Source organism: Lemur catta, chromosome 8 (assembly GCF_020740605.2).
Source record: "Lemur catta isolate mLemCat1 chromosome 8, mLemCat1.pri, whole genome shotgun sequence".
Taxonomy (NCBI): Eukaryota; Metazoa; Chordata; class Mammalia; order Primates; family Lemuridae; genus Lemur; species Lemur catta.
The window spans coordinates 100,178,866-100,185,978 of NC_059135.1; the positions used below are offsets into that span (position 1 = coordinate 100,178,866).

Genomic DNA, 7,113 nt, shown 5'->3' on the forward strand with positions numbered 1-7,113 from the left:
CCACTACCATCGGACCAGCCAACACAGACTATTGCTAAGCATCCTATTCCCATCATCTCTATAATGCAGGCTTCTCATCCCTTTCTAGAGGCAGAGAAAGCAAATGTGCTCTACCCAGCAATAACAAAAAATCGAAACAACTAAAGCAACTAGTGTCTGAATTAAAGACTAAAGACAATGCATAGAGTATCTTTAAATATACAACTCAGATGCTTCTAAAAACAAAAATGCTTGTTAGAATACTACATATGCAACTATACATCTGTACTACAAAACATGCAGGGAGAGAAAAAGAACCCTGAACCCCATGTCAGTAGTCTTGGGTCAGAGCACTGGTTCTGCCACCCGTGAACTGATGTTGGCCTCCATTGACTCCACTGCAATGCCTCTTACAGAATTTTAGGAGCACTTGGCAAGTTTATTCTCCAGCCCAGGGTTTGCCCTTGGGTTTGGGACTATTTGAATGCCACTATTAAAGCCTCATCCTTGTGTGTCCTAAATATTTTTCTATCTCTAGGAATGCCATTAGTCAGATAGTCCTAGATTGAAATCTTTTCTGGAATTTTCATCTTATCTCTAATTTTCTGGCTGCATAATATTAATTTTTCTGAGTTTCAGCTTCTTCCTTGGTAAAATGGAATAATATGGCTCAGTCTTCAAAACAAATTGCAAATCTGACCACATCTCATTTCCACTGCTATCATTCTAGTCTAGATACGACAGACTGTGCTTGCAGTCTAGTAAACAATGGCTTTTGCATCTTTAAAGGGGTTTAAAAAAAAAAAAGACTATGTGACAGAGACCTATAAGTAGCCCACAATGCCTGGCATACTCTCACCCCTTACAGACAGTGTGCTGATCCCTGCTCGAGCCCAAGCCATTTTTGCTGTGGGGCTGTAATAGTCTCCCAACTATCCTCCCTGTTTCCACTTTTCATCGGTTTCCCCTCCCACCCAACTCCAGTCTGTGTTCTACATAGCAGCCAGAATGACTATTTAAAACAAAAATCAGACCTTACTCACCCTCCCTACTTAGAACCTCCAAATAGCTTCCCGATGTGCTGAATATAAAATCCAAACTCCTTGCGCCATAATTTAAATGTTTACATCTGAAATCTCAGCTCCTGCCAATTTTTCTCTGACTCAGGAAGCACCAGCCACTCCAGCTTGTTTCCTCTGCACTCCCACCCCTACCCCTGCCCATGCATGCCTTCCCACTTGGTATATTCGCTCCTGGTCTGGAAATCATTCCACCTAGATTTACCCATAACTGCATCCTTGGCAGCTCAAATAGCATCTCCTTAAAGACATCAATTCCAAACACCATATCGAATGTAGCACACCTTCCCAGGCTGATCTAACTAGCAGCTTTTCTTGTGTCTCTCCCCACTAGAATAGGCTCTGGAGCTGGAACCTTGTTATCTTGTTCTCCTTTTTCATCCCAATCTATGTGGTAGTTATTCAACAAACTTTGTTTAATTAATAAAATATCAAATAATGAGAAGGTATAAGAGCATCAGAGATCGTAAGAGCATGAAGGCCTGTCCAAGAGTGTTTTTAAAAATTCCCCGAGGGTTGTGGTGGTTTCAATTAGACACATACAACACTTAACAGTGCTTAACCACAAACACCTGTGCTCAAGGACCTTCTGCCTGACACCTCCTCTATTTGGACACCTGCTCTATTTCGAATGCAAATAAACCTGGGAGTTACAGGGCCTCTGTTCCTGAGTGTGTGTATGTGTGTGTGAGAGAAAGACAGACAGATACACACACACACACACACACACACACACACACACACACACACACACACACACACACAAGATTGAGCCTGGGAGTACCCCAGGGCTATACCGGTTTTTTAAATATTGGAATACTTCCATAAGTAAGCTCTGACCATCCTCATCTCCCTGGGATTAGATCCAGCAATTAGAGGGTTAACACCTGACCACACTAAGGCCAGTGACCCCAGGCTGTTAAATATTTTGGTTTTTTTGTTTGTTTGTTTTTGTTTTTTGAGACAGTGTCTTGCTTTGTCACCCAGGCTACAGTGCAGTGGCATCATCATAGCTCACTGCAACCTCGAACTCCCTGGCTCAAGCAATCCTCTTCCCTCAGCCTCCTGAGTAGTAGGACTTGAGGCATGTGCTACTTGTTCTTATTTTTTATAGAGACAAGGTCTCATTATGTTGCCCCAAAGTGCTAGGATTACAGCTGTGAGCCCGTATGCCTGGCTAGGTTGTTAAATATTTTTAAAACCACCCCTACTTACTGAGAATTTGTTTACTGGCAGAAAAGAGTTTCTCAAAAGGTCAGTTTGGACTAGACCCTAAAGAATCTGCTTTGCCAAGAGCTGCTCTGTGCAATCTTATATAGGGAGGCCAGCTATTATTTATTATTAATATATTATTTAAGACAGCCCATTTTTTTGAGGTGGGGTCTTTCTATGTTGCCCAGGCTGGAGTACAGTAACTATTCACAGTTATGATCATAGCACACTGCAGCCCTGAATTCCTGGGCTTGAGATTCTCCCGCCTCAGCCTCCCCAGTAGCTGGTACTACAGGCATGCACCATCATGCCCAGCCTAAACCAGCCCATTTTTACCTATCAAAAACAAGACATATAGGTAACAGTTTAGTTTTTCCACTTCACAGAGGTCTATACAACTTCCAGCCTCTTCATCTGATCCTGAAACGCAAACACAGGTGATTTGAAAACCCACATGAGACTTGGGATGAGAAGCTGTGGGTCCAGGACTGTGTGATTAGGAGGATCAACAGCGGTTGACATGATAAGAGGTGTTGAGATATTGCTGAAATTTTCTAGGAGTCCTGCGTGCTGCTGAGCCCAGACCTAGCAGGGTCAGCAGGCCTGAGCACGAAGAGCTGGCGTGTCCACAGGGGAAAGGGAAGCGGGCATTTGGCACTTTCCTGTCCAGGCTAAAGTAACATGACCTGGATGAGAAGGTGGGTACAGTTCTCAAATGTCCCTTTAGGAGTGACAAATATATTCCTCTTTTGTGTCCACTTACAGAAGTATCTGATTTTTACTTGAGGCCACATCAAAATATTGTGATTGTGAACCATTTGGCTCCTGGAAAAAGCTTACCTATTTAATAGGTGAGTAATATTCCATGATGTACGATGCCATCTCTGTATTACTGGAAAAAGACTGAGAATCAGCTCTGGATGTAGAGCTTTTTACGTATTCAAGATATTTGGCACACAGGATAATTCCCAGCAACGGAATCACTAGGGGGCCGGGCCCAGTGGCTCGTGCCTGTAATCCTAGCACTCTGGGAGTCCGAGGTGGGAGGATTACTTGAGGCCAGGAGTTCAAGACTAGCCTGAGCAAGAGTGAAACTCTGCCTCTACAAAAAAATAGAGAAGAAATCAGCCAGGTGTGGTAGTGCACACCTATAGTCCCAGCTCCTCAGGAGGCTGAGGCAGGAGGATCACTTGAGCCCAGGAGTTTAAGGTTGCAGTGAGCTATGATGATGCCACTGCACTCTAGCCCAGGCAACAGAGAGAGACTCTGTCTCAAAAAACAAAAAACAGGCCGGGCGCGGTGGCTCACGCCTGTAATCCTAGCACTCTGGGAGGCCGAGGCAGGTGGATTGTTTGAGCTCAGGAGTTCGAGACCAGCCTGAGCAAGAGCGAGACTCCATCTCTACTAAAAATAGAAAGAAATTATCCGGCCAACTAAAATATATATATACAAAAAATTAGCTGGGCATGGTGGCGCATGCCTGTAGTCCCAGCTACTCGGGAGGCTGAGGCAGTAGGATCGCTTAAGCCCAGGAGTTTGAGCTTGCTGTGAGCTAGGCTGATGCCACGGCACTCACTCTAGCCCGGGCAACAAAGCGAGACTCTGTCTCAAAAAAAAAACAAAAACAAACAAACAAAAAGTGTAAAATTATAAAAGAAGAAATAGAAACCAAAATAAAAGATAATACACTGAGAAAAGAGGAACAGATTGATTTGGAAAAGATCAAATACACATCACAAAATGATAGTTTCTGAAATTAAAAACTGTGTATAGGGCTGGGGAGTACAAGCATGGAAGCAGGCAAGAGAATAACTACTAATGGATACAAGTTGCTTTCTGGGGTAATGGAATGTTTTAAATTTAGATTGTTATGATGGTTGCACTACTGTACATATATACTATAGACCATTAATTTGTATAATTTAAACTTTGCGGTATGTAAATTATATTTCAATAAAGCTGTTAAATTATATTTCAATAAAGCTGTTAACAAAAACCCCTCAGTGGATACATTAAAGGGCAGAGTAGGCATAGCTGAAGAGAGACTTAGTGATTGAAAAGACAGACTCTGAGAAATCACTCAAAATACAGCACCAAGTGATAAAACAAAAGCAAAATATGAGAGGCTGAGACATAGGAGAAGAAGAAAGCCAAATACAGTATAGATCCAATAAAAATCAAGGAGAAAGAGAAAGAATGAGAAAAAAGCTGCTTTAGTGGCAATGACTAAATTGTCCCAAATCATAAAAGACATGAATCCACAGATAGAGGCAGCACAGTAACTGTCAAATAGGATGAACAATCCAGGCGTGGCGCCATAGCTCACACCTGTAATCATAGCACTCTGGGAGGCTGAGGTGGGAGGACCACTTCCGGTCAGGAGTTCAAGACCAGCCTGAGCAAGAGTGAGACCCCCTCTCCACTAAAAATGGGAAAAAATAGCTGGATGTGGTGGCGAATGCCTGTAGTCCCAGCTACTTGGGAGGCTGAGGCAGGAAGATTGCTTGAGCCCAGGAGTTTGAGCTTGCAGTGAGCTGTGATGATGCCACTGCACTCCAGTAGGAGCGACAGAGTGAGACTGTCTCAGGGGCTCTGGAGGGAAGAATCCATACCTAAACACCTTGTAATGAAATTGTGAAACACACATAAAAGGGGAGAAAATTATAAAAGTAACTAGAAACAGCAGATTGTCAGTGTGTTGATAGTCTTTTTAAAAGCTAATGATTTTAAAGTTTTTAATTTTTACAATTTTTCCATCTTTTGTTTCTATCACTAAGTTTAAAAGTATTTTTTCAAATATCTTGTAGCTTCCCGTTGTCTTTGAATATGGATAAGTGTTAAACTCTGTTATTTTTTTTTTAGGAGGGAAAATAGATTTATTGCTTTCAACTAAAAGAACACAACAGAAGCATCATGTGTGAAACAAGGACAGAATTCTGGCTGTGGCTCAAAACTGCTGGGCAGTGAGTAGCCCCTTTTCTTTATTACTACACTGGTTTTGTGAGCCTGGTACCCACCTATCCCAGCACAGCCAAAAAAGGGAACTCTGGGTCTGCTGCTCTTGCGGATCTATAGACCTTGAAATGGATAGTTCGAACCCATGTCTTAGTCTATTTCATGGGTTTTGCACAACTGTAAGTTAGACATTCAAAATGGCTTGGTCATGCCACTCGGTCATCCAAGGATGAGGTGGTAACATCAGTAATTGCTGTACTGTAGGCAGCATGGCAAGTCTGGGGTTAGCAGCTGTCAGTTTCAAGTGTGAATGCAATGTTGCATCATCAGCATCACATGAAGGCACAGATGAAGAGATGTGCAGGGCAAGGTATGGGGGGAAGGGGTGTGGAGCTTCCATGCCCTCCATGAACATGCTACCTTTCAGGAACCTCCATGTGTTCAGCCATCCAGAAGCTCCTAAACTCTGTATTAACAAGGAGAATGCATTTAGGACATTAGTGGCCACAGGCTGGTGTTCATATGGCTCAGGAGACAGAAGTTGGTCTGAGTTTATAAGACTATCCATCCATAAAAACACAAATATTTCTGTGCCTGGCCCACATTTATTAGTAGTATTATAAAATATGAATATTGGAAGCCTTAAAAGGTGAAACACCTTGGTATTTTTGTTTTGTTTTTTTTTAGACAGTCTTACTCTGTTACCCAAGCTGGAGTACAGTGGTGTGATCATAGCTCACTGTAATCTCGAACTCTATACCAAATTGGAACACAGAGATGATTAGCATTGTCCCTGTGCAAGGATGACATGCAAATTCACGAAGCATTAATAAATAATTCTGCAGATTTTTTTTTTTTAAGAGTCTCACTCTTGCCTGGGCAAGTGCTGTGGCATCTGCCTAACTCACAGCAACTTCAAAGTCCTAGGCTCAAGGGATCCTCCTGCCTCAGCTTCCTGAGTAGCTGGGACTACAGATGTGCACCACCATGCCCGGCTAATTTTTTCTATTTATAGTAGAGATGGGTTCTCGCTTTTGCTCAGGCTGGTCTCCAACTCCTGGGCTCAAGCAATCCTCCCGCCTTGGCCTCTCAGAGTGCTAGGATTACAGGCATGAGCCACTGCTGCAGCTGGCAAGTTTTCAGATTTTTTAAAAATTTATTTTGTCATTCCTCTCCCATAGATGTTCTGCTGTTTCAATTCTGCAGATTTAAGGAGTAAGCAATTTGGTTTGTTTTTATAGTATGATAGCATTATTAGTTGTTATGCTACCAAATTCTTGCACTAATTCCTATGAAGCAAGATGACTTATCATCTATCTATACCTGCTCATCTGCCTGATGTGTTAATAAAAAACATTTATTGGAACATAATGTGTGACAGATACCTCCAGGCTCTTTAATTTCCTTGCTCGATCTTGTCAAAATATCTATGGGGTAGATACTATTATTATCCATATCTTACAACTGAGAAAACTGATGAGGCTCAAAGACGTGACACTGCAAAAGGCTATAAAGATTATTTCCTCCCAACATCCATCAAGAATATTTGTTATTTTTACATCTATGAGATGGGACATAGAAAACAAATGAATATTTGTTATTTAGAAACCATGTTATTTTGGAAACTGAAAGAATTTATAAAAATAAGAATTTTTTATTTTTGCTTTAGCCAGTAGCAGACATAAAACTACCTTGATTTTTTTTTTTTTTTTTTGAGACAGAGTCTCACTTTGCTGCCCGGGCTAGAGTGAGTGCCGTGGCGTCAGCCTAGCTCACAGCAACCTCAAACTCCTGGGCTTAAGCGATCCTACTGCCTCAGCCTCCCGAGTAGCTGGGACTACAGGCATGCGCCACCATGCCCAGGTAATTTTTTAAATATATTTTTAGT

The 7,113-nt window shown here is 42.1% G+C and overlaps 1 non-coding gene across 1 annotated transcript; it reads left to right on the top strand.

The window, feature by feature from the left end:
• Window positions 1–5,958: 5,958 nt before the first annotated feature.
• LOC123644216 lies at window positions 5,959–6,063 on the top strand. The gene has a single exon (XR_006737038.1). It is a non-coding gene; the product is annotated as a U6 spliceosomal RNA (small nuclear RNA).
• The last annotated feature ends 1,050 nt before the right edge of the window (window positions 6,064–7,113 follow it).